At 38.0% G+C, this 12,758-nt stretch overlaps 1 protein-coding gene across 2 annotated transcripts in view; it reads right to left on the bottom strand.

Moving 5' to 3' along the window:
- The window catches only part of IMMP2L (inner mitochondrial membrane peptidase subunit 2), a 1,207,428-nt gene that overhangs the window by 28,110 nt on the left and 1,166,560 nt on the right, over positions 1-12,758 (bottom strand). The gene's annotated exons all lie outside the window — the stretch shown is intronic.

Genomic DNA, 12,758 nt, shown 5'->3' with positions numbered 1-12,758 from the left:
ATCTTAAAAGATAGTCATAGTCATGAGTTTTGGAAACCTTAGTTTACTCAGTTCACAACCTATGGGGTCCCACTGTACTGTTATTTGTGTGGATATACATTTATTTTATCAGGTGAACACTGTATTGGACATTAGAGAGAGGGAACTCATTAGAGTCCCACATTCACTCTGTGTCCTGTACCTTTTGACTTTTTTCAGGAATTCTGGCAATTATCTAGGTGTATACTTTTCATGTGTTTTTAATATTACCGATGCTTATGTAATTAAAAAATGTTTATTAAAACATTGTTTGTACTTCACAGTTCTTCTATATCATGTAACTTAAGTGGGTAGCAGAACCCACCATGAGAGATGCTGATTTGAATTAGTAGTGATTGCAGCTGACATATAACGCACCCTATAGCTTTTTTATCTTTGTAATCTTACATGCACCACCTTCTCGCTCTATATGTGTCATCTCTGAAACTGGAAAATCGGTGCACAAATAGAACACGAAGGGCCTGATTCAGACCCGCTCACAAGTGCTATGTGCTCGCAAGCGGGTTGATGGAGGGGCACTGCAAATGCGCTGCATGCGCAATGCACATGTGCAAACCCCAGAGCGAGTGAGAAATTCACTCGCTCCGGGGCTCGCTATAAACGGGGCAGCTGCCAATGTTGATCGACAGCTTGCCCCATTTTGTAGGCGGGGGGGTGGCTGGCCAAACGGAGGTGTTCCCAAAGGAACACCTGCCATTTGAGGGTGGCCTACTGACATCATTAGTGATGTCAGTTGTGAGCTTCCAGCTTTATTAGAGCCGGAAGCTCACTGGGGCTTGCGGCGGACGAGACCCTACCACAAGGGTCTCATCACAAGCCCGATGGTCACGACCATCACCTGGCCGCTCGTAAAAGCTGTGGGTGTTCACCCACAGCTTAGCGAGCGGCCAGTAGGCCAGTTTTTTTTAAAAAAGCAGCCACCCTGATTCAGAGCGAGTGCTCGCTTTTTGCGAGCGGCTCTGAATCAGGGCCTAAAGCTGATGAACAAACTTCACAAATTCCTCAGGAGAGTCTAATGGTGTTAATGAGGTATATGCATGTCTGACTATTTTGATTCTGACACAGTTATCCTAAAGAAGCATCCTTCCAAAATTTCTGAACCCTCTGCTAATGTGAGTATGAGTAGTAGTAAACGTAATGATGGTGTTGGTTTAGACATAGAAATTGAGGATACTACTGTGGAAGTTGTACATGTACAACAGGATGAGGGGATAATCGTGTACCTGACACAAATTAGGATGATGATGATGATTATAATAAATGTGTTGGACAACAAAAATTGATAAAATTCAAGAGGATGATGTTATTTTTGTTGAAGGAAATAAGCCACTAGTGGAAACACTTCATGCCAGTGTTAAGAAGCGCATTGTCATGCATGGGCAAAAGACCAAAAAATCCAACTCTTCCATGTGGAAACATTTTTTGCCCAAATCCTGACTACATTTGTTAAGGCATCTGTACCATTTGTAGTGCCTAACTAGGTAGTGGTAGGGAAGTTAACCATCTAGGCACCTCCACAATCTTACATAATTTGCAGCAAGTTCATTCAAGTTGTTTATCAAAGTCTGGAAAATCATATATAATAACAAGCAGTCCAAGATAAGCTGCCAGCAGCATGGTTAAATGGCAGCACATGCAATCTCCACCACCAACACCTATAGTATATCATTATCAACTTTCTCATTAGCGATCAGTGGTAGTCCTGCATCCAATTTGAAAAAGCAAACTGACTCCCGTAATGCAATTCACAATTCCCAAGAAGAATCCATGTGTGCTAGGCTTCTGCTGCTGGGGGTGAATCTTCATCACAAAAGAGGACTAAGAAGACTAGTAGTTTCAAATGAGTGACTGTGAAACAATAATTTGCAAGTACCAGCAGTATCTAAAACACAACACCAGCTCATTCACAGGAATGTTACTCTCTGTATAACTGGCTACACTAAGAAGCATACCAGTGTCAATATGTCGGAAAATCTCAGGATGTGATAACAAAATGGCTTTCCCCGCTAAGATTCTCCTCAGGATTTGTCATTTCCAATAACACAAGTAACATTGTATGAGCATTACAACTGGGTGAATTTCAACACGTACCATGTTTTATGCAAATGATAAACTTGGTGGTTCAACATTTTTTATAAAATCACATGTTTTTGTATGAAATGCTGGCTGTGGCCCATAAAAATGTATGTTTCTTTTAGCATTCAGCAACTGCATGTAGAACATTGCAGCATCTGAAAGAACAGTTCCATTTGCCATGCTACCGACTGAAGCAATAGATTGTAACCAGGTGGTATTCCACCCTTTATATTATTCAGCGACTGACAGAAAAGTATCAAACTATGAGATATTAAGTGGGGGGGCATGTCACCACATTACTGCAAAACACTGGAAAATACTCTCGGTGTTATGCAAGCTACTGAAACCATTTGAAATTGTAACATGTGAAGGTAGCTCAGACACTGCCAGCCTGAGTTAAGTCATAAGCTTAATTAAATTAATTGAAAAGCAGCTAGAGAAGCTGAAGGATACTGAAACTAAGTGATTCCGCTAAGTATGTAGGACTTGTAGAGAAAGTTCTTTATTCGCTTCACCAAGACTAAAGATTTTTCAACATCTTGCAGTTAGATCAGTACATTTTGGCAACAATGCTTGATTCTAGGTTTAAGTCCTATGTAATGTCTTTCTGTTCAACAAACACAGATCTTAAGAGATGCAGAAAGCTACTTGTGAGCAAGTTGATAGCTCAAGAGGCACATGACATGACATCTCCTGCTTCAGTTATTCCTGCAATATTGCTACCAGGAAAAAAATTACCTTTTTAAATAGACCCACTGATGATAAGTCAATTTAGCACACCAGAGAAAAACATTATGACATCTGGTCAGGCTTAAAAGAATTGCCCACATATATTGACACCTCTACCATGAATTAATTTGATATAGTAAGCATCAACAGAATGGTGAAGGATTATCTTAATGTTAATGTAAAAGTTTGTATTTTACACAGTCCCTTTGAATACTGGGAGGAAAAAAAGGCAATTTGGAGCTCCTCATACAAACTAGCTATGGTGTGTTTAAGCTGCAAACCCTCCAGTTTGTACTCAGAAAGAGTGTTTAGCACAGGCTGGAAACTTGTGAACGAGGCTACTTCCAAAGAATATGGAGAAACTGATATTCATCAAAATAAACTACTAATTCCATAAGGAAAACCTTTGCCACCATTTACAAACAGCAACGATAATGGAGGTTTTCAGTTTTGGCAGATATGTTGCATTATTACTTTAATAAATAGGCCCCAAATTCACACAAACGTAGACCAGAATTGTTGTGAAGAGGTTCAAACAATGATTTACTAACTCTGATGTACAAAATGGAACTTGGCTCCTGCAACTAAGTAATAGTAAATGTAATAATGCCAACAAAATGATTCAGCTGAAGCGCACATCAATGGACATTTATTTGTATTTTCTGATGTTATTTCTACTGCTGTGCTAAGTGAAAAACCCTCTGTTCATGGTTATCGCAATATTTAATTTGCATGATTGTTTTAAATGTGTTCGTCTTAAGACTGCATTATCATTTTAATGTATAATTACTAAATTCAAAAAAGCCCAGCACAGTAAACGTATAATTATTATCAACAGAGGATGACTGAAGTAAGCACAGTTAACACACACAAAAAATCACAGAGAGATGAATATTATGCGGTTATAATCTGCCTCCACTTAAACGAGTCATTGATTTAGAAGGCTGTATTTCACATGACTAACCAGAGGCATATAACTGTAGTCATTAAATAAAATAAATCATAAAGCTGTACAACAAGCAGTTTATTGAAGCATTAAGGCACAACAAAGCATGTTTGGAAAATCATTAAAACGTTCCAAAATACACTGCTCAACTTTACACTTTAAACTACTTTCAAAAGCTGACAATGCTTGGGACTGTAAAATTCCTATAAAGGAAGGCTCTTGTAATAGGCAATAACAGCATCTTTTGTTTTGAGAGCCCAATCATTTTGTCTGCAAACATCAAAAATAAATGCAGCTCAGTTGACTAGAATGTAAATTGTATATAGAGCTTCCATGATTCTCACAATAAAATTAAATAATTTGGTTAAAATGGGAGTATGTCACATAAAGAAAAAAAATGACCGTCTGTTAGATAGTGAGATTAATGCTTCCCAATGAGTGTGCTGATTAAGTGACATAATGCTACAGTGCTAATGTCCTAAGAAATTTTCTTTAAGCTTTAACAAGACATTAATGGGTTCAAAATAAGCCCAAGCCCTATTTGCTTTAGCAGCAACAGGACCCGTGAAACACGACATGTGCTGACATTGTGCCGACATTGGAGCTAATTGGATAGCTCCGGGCGAGGTAATTAGCCGTGGTAATTTACCATGGCTAATTGGATACCCCCCTTAATGTGGGACTAGATAAACGTCATAATATGTATCAAAGTATGCAAGATACTATGAGCTACATTAATTTCAACGTGTTATTAGTAGTACTGTATTTTACAGATAATGATACATCTGTCTGCATTTCTTTCTTTCTTTCTTTGTACATATTAGAAGTCTAGCTTTGCCATTCACACCAGCCAGTGGTGCAGGTGGTTGTTATTGCCCAACAAGAAACGTGACCATCATCCAGCAAGTTGGGAATGATACAATAACCAAGGTGGTCACAGGCTCACCTCAGCTTAAACTGTACTGGGTTGTGAGGAAGATTTGCATGAACCAGTAATATGACAAAATAATTAACAATTACATTGAATGTGCTGTAATTTGTGGCAATTTATACATCTGGTTTTTACAGTGGAATCAAAAAACAAGCAAAAGTGCATATTTAATTAATGGATATAAAAGATAACGCTGCCTTAAGGGAAGAGAAAATCACTAACATGCTTAGAACTAAAGAGTTATTATTCTAAAACAGGGGTTCTCAAACTCGGTCCTCAGGACCCAAAACAGGTCATGTTTTCTAGACCACCTAGCAGGTGCACAGCTGCATCACCAACTGCCACATTTTAAAGATCCACAGGTGACCTGGGAAACATGAACGGTTTGGGGTCCTGAGGACAGAGGGCCCCATTTATCAATGATACATAACTCTTTTAGCACTCGCTATAGGGTTTATGTCATTCTTCCAATATTTAACAAACATTTGTTATCTAAGATGTAATGTAATGATGAATACCAGAGGCATATTTGCTTGTATCACTGTGATATTAAGTGAAAAATGCCACTGGTATTAAGGTTCGTTGATAAATACGAAGAAACCGCCAGTTGTGTGGGCGGAGAAATGCATCAGTGGTTGGATGTCACTGACACGCAGGTGGAACGTGGAAACAGGAAGTCCGTACAGCAGCATGAGGTAGCGGTGGATTACATCCGCATCACCCGCATCCAAGGCTTGTGGAGGGGCCGTGTCACAGGAGCGGAGGTCCCTTTGCACTGGGACTCGGCACCACCGGTGGCAGGGTGAGCAGCCACAAGTTATACCAGCTGGACATATCCAGGTATTAAATGTACAATCAGCGTATACCTTGGTTTTGAATGCCATGAAATTACCATATTGGCACATTTATTAAAACAAACAAAGCACGGACTGCTTGGAGATATCCTCCCTTAACAAAGGTAGAGGACTCTATCTAATGCATGCATAAACTTTGTCCTTATTAAATTGCCGGTTCTCTAATCCCTCGGCTTACTAACAATCTGCTGAATCGTACTTCCTGATACTAACCTGCTCAACTAACAAACTTCATTGCTGCTATAACCTCAATTTTACATAGAGTTACTATCTAAATTGAATAGGTCATGTCATTAGGAGTTTTTTAACTCAATGACTAGGAACCAAATGTTACTTTAGAAAAGTATATGTTATAACTATTGTTATTATTGTGATTCAGAGAAATTGTCATTTACTTGTATTTTATTATTGTGTATTTTTTGAATTAAGTAAATATTTTAAATCAGCAGCTTGTCACAGGAACCTTTATTTGATTTTTAGTTGTATACCATATTTTTGTGGAGTACCCAGACCCACATTGTAGGGGCAGCCTAGACTAGCCCGTACTATATACACATCCCATTGTGTTCATTGATAGCGCTCACCTTTATATTCCCCTTTCATTGATAAATAGGGCCCAGAGTTTGAGAACCACTGCTCTAAAAAATACAGTAAATACCTAAACTAACATCTGTATTTTGAATATATATACTGTCTGTTACAATTGCTGAAAACGCCAAATAGTTTTCTGCATTGGAAATCTGAAATTTGATAACATTGTATAAATAGAATGTACAGTAGATGACACTGATCCATATACAGAAATCTACAATGTTTGCAATTGTTGACTCAATATGAAAGCAGATAAGTATTTGAAAAGAAAAAAAAAACTTGCTAGCTACAGTATCCTGTACACATGAAGGAATAAGTTTCCCTATTTTGCTATTTGAAAAACTTAGTACAGTGGTTTCAGTTGGCCAAACATGCAGTACACTCCGAGACACAAGATTTATTGCCAATTTGACCTCCTGCTTGGGTTGCAAAATATGGACAGGTCCAGTTGATTATCACACACATATGCCTTCAGCGATTATCTACTGGCTGGATTTTTAGGCAAACTAAAAATTACCTTATTTACTTTGATTATACTCAGGTTTCATACACACAAAATTCTGTTGAGTTTGCCAGTATGGTTGTGTGCGTGACCTGTGTTAGCTTTCCCGATGTAGGTGAGTAACTGGTATTAGTATATTCATATTAATAACAAAAAATGTAGGAACCTTCCTTCATCATTATTAAACTCACACTGTTTTTGCATTTTATTAGAAAACCAACATGATTTTCATAAATAATAAAGCACTATTTAAATGTTCTAAACATTATGAATATATTACTTTTATTTTTTTCTGCACTGATGAATATTTTGTGTTTAGCTGAAAGCATATGACATTGTTTTAAATATGACAGTTTATTAAAATTTAATGTTCATCTCTGTCGGTGTCCAATTCATATTTATGAAGATGTGCAAAATCATACAGCTTGTAAATTTCATACTTAAACTCATATAACACTGTCACGAGATTTATCTTATCAGTCTTCAAACTAACATGTGTATGTACATTTATACAATAGGTGAGAAAGTTTGTGTATGTCTGTCTGTTTGTTTGTCCTTTATGCCTAGCTCCACCAAATTTGGCATGGTGGTGTAGTTTCACCAGGATTAGGTTTTTGGTTATGTTTGAAGGTCGTCAGGACCATTGAGGTCTACATGGTGCCCACCAAGTAGGCTGTAGAGCCTCTGATGTGAAATTTGTGTTTAAGCAAGTTTGCTCAGGATATCTTCCAGTTCCTAAAACTGCAATGATCTGAAGGAACAGGCAGATATGTACCAGTAGGGGGCAGGCAGAGCTCCAATGGAAGAGCCGTGAGTAGGTGGAAAAACTGTTACACTGCACCTGCACTGACAGTTACTAAGTCAACCCTGGCTTGACTTTAAAGAAAATAAGAGTGAAAACATTCATTATGAAGTACTGTACAATGTGCCAATCCTGAGCTGAGGTTACAATACACTGATGCAATGTTCAATTAAGCTCTCATCTGCTCAGAGGACAAAATTCCACAGATGATAGGCAAGAGTCTGCAACAGCTAGGACCTCCAACTTCTAACAGAAGTAACACTTCCAGTCTTAGTAAAGACATTTACATGAAACAAGCTACAGTATATTGTTGTACAGTTACAGAGATTTGTGACAGATAATGAGCCCACGCATTGTCTTTCTAGATGCTCCAAGGGAAACCAACACAGTAAAACATTCCTCCTAAATCTAATCTTAGCCAAAGTTTATAGCCAAAAGCAGATTGCAATCTCGGTGATTAGGTCCTGGTTGACTTTTTCCACACTGAGTGTACTTTTAGCTGAAAGTGTGCAGCTTATTTGCATAACTAAAACAACTGGGAGTGACAAAACTACATTGCTTTCTTGCACTGATCAACTTGATGTGCACCATTTGAATATCTGAGTCTAAATGCATATACAAAGTGCTACAATGCAACGGCTGTAGCTTTTTCTCATGCCAACTTCCCTAGTGCTTCATCTGTGACTTTGTACATGGTTAAAGTCGCAGCCCAGCTTCTCTAGAACACTTTGAGTGGTGTTTGCTGCATTTGTGATGTGAATAAGACTCAAAATTTTATGAAAATGATGTATTCTACTTCTCTCTGAGTGGCTCAGTCACACTAGCGACTCGCATCATATGGCGTATAGATGCTAGGTGTATTGGGACACATCTGAATAAGGAATATATATATGCGGTATGGCTATATATACACATGCTATAATGTATGTTTAATTATATTAAGTACATTTTAAATCCATTCCCCTTCTGTGTACTCCCCTTCTGCATCCACACACTGCTGCATTCTTGTTTTCCATAGGCTAAATCAAATTAACTGAGGTACTAATTAAGTCACCTGTGGTCAAGCATGGATATCTCTAAAAACTGAACTGTTGGGGAGCCTTGAAGACCATGTTTGGGAACCTCTGCTTCAGGGAAAAGTCACATGGTGCTAGGTCTGGCGAGTATGGAGGGTCTTCTGACACTGCAATCTGTTTCTCACCCATAAACTGCGGGCTGGTGTATTGTCCTGTTGAAGGATGAAACCATTTTCCCACAACACTGGCCTCTTTCTAAATTTTATCTAAGCATTTTTACAACAGACAGGAAAACACAACTTCTTCAAACACTGTGTGACAGCAAACTATCTGTGCGAGAGGGGTGAAAAGTACTCTGAAATATCATTTCTTAACTATGAGTCACCGCAATTTCATTAGGGTTATATAATTATATTTTAGCCACTGATCCTTACATTATGTCTATGGACTTATTTTTAGACAAGGGCCTTTATTTAAATCCAGACAAAATCACACTTATATTAGAATATTGTTACAATTATGAAATGCCACTCAGTGCAATGGTACTCATTAGTCTGTTTGCCAACATAACTGAGAGTATAAATTTGTTCGGTGAAGGATAATGAGCCATTTATTGCTATTAAAAACACCAGCTGAGATATATTTTAATTCAATGACTTATAGTGATAAATGAATAAACTATAACAATTAATTCAATGATTTTTCAAGTTGAAGGATTGTTCAAGTATTTGTTTAGCATAGAGAAGAGAATTAACTCCTAAGCACATACAGACACAGACTATGTTATCATTGCATGTGTCACGATGTTTCCCGTGGTATTCCTAATGCTAAATAACTGTAGGAAAAATATATCAATAAGGCTTACCTTCAGGATGCCATCGGTCAGGATGCCGACGCCGAGATATTGACAAATGTCGGGGTTCTGGCGCAAATATTCTAAGCGCCGGGATTCGGGATTGAACATATCCCGATTTGCACTGGGTTACCTGGGTAATCTGGCATTTTTTAAAACTTTTTCAAATTAGTTTGCCCCCTTACAAAGAGGGCATTCATGCTTGTATTGACTTTCATGCTGGTATAGACAGCAAATAATATTTTGAATTGTGAATTATTAAATGCACAACTGTTAATGTATTGGTTATTAATGGCTGGTTTAACATATGACTAGCACCTCGGAGGCACCAAAAGATTTACTGCAAGCCTATGAGCCTGATTCAGAGGCGGCGCCTCAGATGCCAAAAAGGATAGAGAAAGAATTTGTCCTCCATGGGGCATAAAATAATGGTTATTAGAAATATAACTTTTATTTGGTCTCTTTAAGAATAATAAAGTGTTCTACATATAGGGAATCTGCACAGTATTACTCATAATAAATATAATTTCATCACAGAAATGTTGCTGTTTTATGTTCTTTGTGGAACTTGTGTGACATTTTCCTGGGGTTTTTAAGAACACATAGGTTAGGAATCTAGGAGAAATATAGCGATCTTCCAGCACTATACCAGTGACATTGTCACAGTACATTATCTGATTATGCATTCTTGTATTTACAGATGGATAGACAGTTTCACAATACAACTAGTGGGAATGCGAAAAGGACAGTGAATATAATGGTACATTTAAATTATATTTTGAAACTATTTTTCTACTAAACCCATTAAATAGTCTTTGTTAATCAATATGATTTTCACTTTCAACCAACCTATGCTCCAAGGCAAAAAGGAAAGTGTTTTTGAAAGCTGAAGAACCTTTCCTTCATTCGATTGCTTTAAAAATAGATATAGATATTGAAATAATTGAAACAAACTCCAATAACAAACTTCCTAAAGGCTGAACACAAAATACACATTCACTTCAGCACATACAATGAATTCCTGCGTATTTACACTGTACTTTTTTATACTGATTTTTCTATGACTATATATAAAACATACCACAGAAAACATGTTTTCATTTCAAATATGACACATATATATTATAGTAATAATAAAAGTGATTTTTATGCAGCATTTTCCCCCATTAGGACACAAAGGGCCTGAATTAGAGCTGGACGCAATGCCGATGTCCGATATAGTGGAGCGATTTTGTGCTACTGCACATGCATTTAAGTTGCATAGCACATGTGTCCTGATTGTGTCCATGCAGAGACAGTTCTAAATTCAGGAGCACACAGTGAGAAGTGCATTGAATTGTAGTTGGACAGGGAGGTGCCTTAGCACACGCATGGAGATGGTCGTATTATGGATGTGATATGGGAGTGTTGCGGGCTTGTCGGTGGTTGTGTACACTGACACTTGACCCTTCACATAGGAGGCCATACTCTGATAGAGAAACTGAACCTGCCTTGGAGCTGGATGAAGTTTTGATGGTGTGACCGATGGTGGTGTCTAAGGAAGCATCGATCTGTATTACTGTCTATACAGCCTCTGAAAATGAATGGGACTACACAATGCAGCAGTGTGCTCCAGCCGGGGGCCTCCGTGAGAAAAGGGGGCCAAGGACCTTGTGCCTCCATGATCCCCTCACCCCACCCCTTAATCGGGCTCTGGGCATTACAGTAATCCAGGTGTGAGACTACAAATGCATGTAAAGTATTGGAAAATCAAGTGCTTGATTCTGGCTAAGTTCCCCAATTTTAAGAATAAAGATTTGATCAAGGCTGACATCTCATGTTTGTGTCAAGCCACACAGGACATCACCAAGATTCCACATATGGTTAGTGTTTTATGAGACTTTGCTTGAAAAATTGCCATGTTATCATGTCTGAATTTTAACCATATCCAATGAATTGGTTTGACTGACTGTGCTCATATTTCTTTCAGTGATGAACACTTAACTAGAACATTGGCTCTCTTGGTTTTAAGAGTAGGTAATAAATATAATTTAATTTCCTACTTTGCCTAACACAATTTAGGCATTCTGCACAATGTCTGATTTCCTACTTTGCCTGTAACATATACTGTATATAAAGTTTTGTGCAGCGGTCTCTTTTGGGGTTCACATATATGTATTAGCTTGAAAAATGTAAGGTAATTCTTTTATGTAAAAGAACCAGTCAGAGTCACAGTAAGAATAGATAGACATTTACACCAAATTCCACACTAGTCACAGAATTTGGGAAGGTCAAAGTCAATTTACTTAACCTCAATTATGCTGCTCCTATCAGAGGATCAGAAGAAACAACACAGAGCAGACATCACTTTAATCTTTGCTGTGGTTCAATACTTAACTTCTGTGTAAAGGAACTTCCCATCCTGTCAATTATATTTAGCATCCCAGTATAAATTACATATTATTAATAATAATGAGCTTTCATATGATATCATTTGCAAGTAAGCAAGTCTTGCTTGATTGAGGTTTTGATGCTTGCTGGGTTATGCCTTAAAGAAATTACAGGTAGCTTATTAACCCATGCTGTCACCGAAACACTAAAACCAGCCTTTAGTCTACCATCTAATATAAAATATAATTTACTAAATATCAATGCCCCACTAGGTCATACTACCCAATCAGAAGCCCCCACTGTGAGATGTTACACCCCTGTTTAAAAACCCCAATTTCCTATCAAAAAGGGCATACATTCTTTATGTTAATAGGCTTTTATATTATTGATTGGGTATTTTACAAAGCTATGAATGTCTTTCTTTGGGCTTATTTGTTTTCTGAATGCAGATGCCGGAATCCCAACATTTATCAGAATATCAGCACCGGCATCCCGACCGCCGAGATCTCAAAAGTAATTAGCCTGGTTAAGGGGAGGGTTAGGGGTTAGGGTTAGGCGCTAGGATGAGGGTTACGGTTAGGCACTAAGGGGGAAGGGTTAGGTTTAGGGTGCGGCGAGGGGGAGGTTAGGTTTAGGCACATTGTGGGTGGTTAGGTTTAGGCACTAGGGAGGGAGGGTTAGGGTTAAGGGTTACTTACCTAGAGCCGTTGGGATTGAAACATGGTCGGGATGCCGGCATCGGGATTATGACTGCTGGGTTCCCATGTGCCGGCACCCCGTACCCATCCCTTTGATACAACAGTAAATAAAACAACTTGTATCCATTGATATTTCTACTCCATTTTAATGAATGGATCAAGAATAATAACAGTACCAAAAATAAAATACATGTTTGAAAATCAATGCTCTTTGAACAAAAGTGTATACAGCCAATTCTAATAATTTGATAACATATTTGATAACATACAGTACTGTCTATGATTTGATAACATACTGTCTCTCCATGATGCACCTTAACCTAAAGTCTGCTGATCTGATAGAGACAACAA

Source organism: Taudactylus pleione, unplaced genomic scaffold (genome assembly GCF_031769625.1).
Source record: "Taudactylus pleione unplaced genomic scaffold, aTauple2 ptg000041l, whole genome shotgun sequence".
In the NCBI taxonomy this organism is placed as follows: domain Eukaryota; kingdom Metazoa; phylum Chordata; class Amphibia; order Anura; family Myobatrachidae; genus Taudactylus; species Taudactylus pleione.
The sequence above is the reverse complement of the archived record's forward strand: the minus strand, read 5'-3'. Positions and strand labels throughout refer to the sequence as shown.